Genomic DNA, 4,412 nt, shown 5'->3' with positions numbered 1-4,412 from the left:
CAGCCGCTGAACTCGTTGGCATCAGGTTTTTGTAAATCTGTGCACGCACAAGGAGGCTGCTGATTCAAACAGATCTGTGGCCATTAGTGTCACTAAGGACTACTTAGACAAACACTGAAGGGTAGGATTTTATTGAAATAAAATGTTCATTTATGACTGATTTTTATGGTTAGTGAGTGATCTAATTGTCTATTTAAGCCGTTGCCTGCTGAGCAGAGCAGTTCTGCAACAATGATGGGGGGGGTAGTACTCGATCAGACTGTATAAGAACATGCATGTATGAAAAAACCGTTGCTGACACCTGTTCTTAGGGTTGCTAGCTCTGGTTTGAGGAATACCTGGAGATTTGGGAGACGGAGCCTGAGAAGTGCGGGGGTGGGGAGGAGAGGGACTTCAGTGTGGTATAATGCCATAGAGTCCACCTTCCAAAGTAGCCATTTTCTGCAGGTGAACTGATCTCTGTTGCCGGGAGATCAGTTGTAACCCCAGGAGAACTCCATCCACCACCTGGAGTTTGGCAACCTTAGCTGTACCACATGGTTAGAAAGGAATACTCTGAGGGAATACAGTCTAGCAACCGGCAAACTCTCGAAGAACAGATTGATTAACTGAACTGATCACCGAAAAACCAGGTCTCTGTTCGCAACTGGTGAACAGGAAGCAGGCCGAACTGCCGGGTGTTCGAGCATCCCTAAAACTGATCTGCCCAGTCAAGACCCAATTCTACATTTCAATCCCCAGTTCAAACCCCAGATCTATTTTTGAAGGTGTGGAAGCAACAATGCAAATGACATTGCAAAGCGAAATTCCCTTTGAGCCCTGAGAGTTTATAAAACATAGTGCGCTAATGTATGAGGCAATTCTCCATATGAAGTTTGAACCCCCATTCCATTTATCTATTTTTTTCATTGACTCCATTTATAGTTCTCTTTTCTCACCGAGACCCAAGCCAGATTGCACAATTTAAAAACAGAGCAAAAAGAGCAGTACAGTACAATTAAAAACAACATGAAGAAGAAGAAGATCGTAAAAACAAGCAATGTAACAGAACTCGATTGCAGTGTTAAAAATAGAACAGTCCGAATAGTACAGTATATCCAATGCCATGAACGGTCTTTAAATTCACAGACATTATTACAGCCATATTCCCTTCACAGAACTGCCATCCTGAATAATTCTATTTTGCATATTCTGTGGAAGGATTAAAATGTGGGAGCTTTCTTGACATCCTCAGGCAGGACATTCCACAAGAAGAAGAGGAGAAGGAAGAAGAGATTGGATTTATACCCCGCCCTTCACTCGGAGTCTCAGAGCACCTTACAAACTCCTTTCCCTTCCCCTCCCCACAACAGACACCCTGGGAGGTAGGCGGGGCTGAGAGAGCTCTTTCGAGGACTGCTCTTTCAAGGACAGCTCTGACAGAACTATGGCTTGCCCAAGGTCATTTGTTGTGAGCAGGCCTGTAGCTAACATGGGGCCCACGGGGCCCGGCCCCCTTGTGTTTCTTCTGGGCCCCCTCCCTCCAGGGCTGCCCCCAAAGTGCACTGTACTTCCATTTAATTAGCTGGCGGGCCCCCCCAGGGCCCCCTCCCAAAGAATTCCCTAGCTACGGGGCTGGTTGTGAGTCTTACCCATTTTCAGGGCATTTGAGGCCCTGTTTTCAAAGGGGGGTAGGCAATCCAAAATATACTGTAACGTGTTGTCAACCTTGGAAGTTGTGGTATTAGGCTGGAAGGTAGTGTTGCACGTTTTTTAAATTTATTCTTATTTTATTTTACTTCCATTATATCCCACCTTTCTTCCCAACGAGGTCCTAGAGTGGCTTGTGAGCAGTGTTCCCTCTAAGCTGAGTTACTGTGAGTTAGCTCACAGTTTCTTTAGCCTCCAGCTCATACGTTTTTGTCTTCGCTCAGGAAGGACGGCTCCGGAGCAAACCCATTGATGCAGCAGCCAAATCGCTCACTCACGGCTTTAATGCCAGTAGCTCACAAAGTAGAATTTTTGCTCACAAGACGCCACAGCTTAGAGGGAGCATTGCTTGTGCAGGGCTATTTTTGGGCAGGAACGCACAGGAACGGAGTGTTGGCTGGCTTCAGAGTTGGCCATGCCCACTACATCCAAAACCTCTGCATGGGTGGCTACAGAGGGAAGGCCTGGAGAGCGACCCCCCCCCCGGTGACTCCAAGGTGGGCAGGCCGGGGGGGGCTGGAAGGAGTGGGGAGGCATTTAAATGCCTCCCTGTGCCTTCCCCGGCCTGTCCAAGGGCCAACTTGCCCGGGCTCCCCGCAGCTGCGGGGTGCCCCGGCAAGCCAAGGGAAGTCATGGGGTGTGACCTAATATGCTAATGAACTGTATTGTTAGGGGTGTGGCCTATTATGCTAATGAGTTCCTGCTGGGCTTTTTCTACCAAAAAAGCCCTGCTTGTGAGGTAGGTAAGGCTGAGAATGTGTGACTGGCCCAAGGTCACACGCGCTTCTATGGCAGAGTGAGGATAAAAAAACCTGAGTCTCCCGGATGCTATTCCGATACTCTAACCGCTCCACCACACTGTTTTTTCTATATTCCGGCCCCAATCTCTCATTTGAACCTCAAATGCCAAATTCGACCTCTTCACTCTTTTTACATGGGTAGGACAGAGAAGCAAAATCCACTGCAATGTACCATCTGAAGCCAGGCCTTTTGAAGGTTGTGTTTTACTACTTTACTCTTGCAAAAAACCTTCTTTTGGGGGGGGGAAAAACTTTTGGAAGAGAACTCATCTGCAGCGTCTTCAATAGACTTCATCCCATAATGCCTGTCTTTTACGGTCTTGCATAAAACATCTGGCTCGGCATGCATCCCGGCTCTGACTTTTCAGTTACCTTGCAAACATGGAGCTAATCCAGTTTGTAGTCTGTTCTGAATTTTCAATAGATTTCCAGCTCCGCCGTAATATCAAAACCATCGTTCCCTCTGTCTGGTGATGGGAAATGGATTTTTCTTAATGGAGATTTGCTGGAGTCCCCGAGTGGTCTGTTTCAAAGTTATATTCTCGTTCCGAGACACTCTTATCTGTCGGTAGATGCCTTCTGGCTCATCTCGAATGCTGACTACGGGGATTTTTTAAAAGGCGCTCCCGTTTTTTTTCTCCCGGCTTCACATTTAGGCATGGTTCTTTTCATTTTCACAACGTAGGTGCTTCCCCAAGAGGTGCATTTATCATTATAAGCAATGTTCATCTTCAAATCAAGGGGAGATATACTCGCTCGGCCTGCGCCAGTGTACTTTGTCATATGCAGCAATCACGTTGGGCCGTTTCTATTGTCCTTAGCTACAATATTATTAACGACACTGCCAAAGTTTGAAATTAGGGAGCTCGGAGTTCAACCCTGCCCCGTTTGGGACGCCCGTGCAAAGTGGACATCCAGTGCGGCGGACTGGCTAGAATGATGAATTAGTACCTGGAAAGCTGCAGGTTCAAATCCCCACTTGTGATGAGGATTGCTGGGTGACCTGGGGTTAGGCAATCTCTCTCAGCCCAACCTACCTCGTAGGGTTGTTGGGAGGGTAAGGAAGCCACGGAGACCTACCTATAATGAAAATACTTCATTACAAAAGGGGTGATGAAAATGTGGGATTCACTGTCAGAGGATGTAATGATGGCCACACAACAGCCAGTTTGGTGTAGTGGTTAAGTGTGCGGACTCTAGTCCGGGAGAACCAGGTTTGATTCCCTACTCCTCCACTTGCACCTGCTGGATGACCTTGGCAAGACATAGTTCTGGCACAGCTGTCCTTGAAAAAGAGCAGTCTCTGTCAGAGCTCTCTCAGCCCCACCTACCTCACAGGGTAGGTGTGAGTGATCTTGGAGAATGGGGTTTGATTCCCTGCTCCTCCACATGTAGCTGCTGGTGTGACCTTGGGTCAGTCACAAGTTCTCTCAGAGCTGTTCTCTCAAGGACAGTTCTCTCGAGAAAGCTCTCTCAGCCCCACCTACCTCACAGGGTGTCTGTTGTGGGGAGGGGAAGGGGAAGGAGTTTGTAAGCCGCTCTGAGACTCCCTTGGGTAGTGAAGGGTGGGGTATAAATCCAATCTCCTCCTCCTCCTCCTCCTCCTCCTCTTCTTCTTCTGATTGATGGAGGATAGATCTATCAGTGGCTACTAGCCATGGTGATTAAAGAGAACCTTCACATTCAGAGGCAGTCAACCTCTGAATATCAGTGCCAAGAGGCCACATCAGGGAAAGGCCTCAGCCTCTATGCCCTGTTCTTGGCCGTCCAGAGAAACTGGTTGGCCCCTGTGTGAGACAGGATGCTGGACTAGACGGACCACTGGTCTGATCCAGCAGGGCTCTTCTGGTGTTCTGATGACGGCTTCAGCCTCTATGCCTTGTTGTTGGCCATCCAGAGAAACTGGTTGGGCACTGGGTGAGA

The sequence above is a fragment of the Gekko japonicus genome, unplaced genomic scaffold (assembly GCF_001447785.1).
Source record: "Gekko japonicus isolate JY-2015 unplaced genomic scaffold, Gekko_japonicus_V1.1 scaffold1451, whole genome shotgun sequence".
NCBI lineage: Eukaryota > Metazoa > Chordata > Lepidosauria > Squamata > Gekkonidae > Gekko > Gekko japonicus.
Note: the sequence above shows the minus strand (reverse complement) of the source record.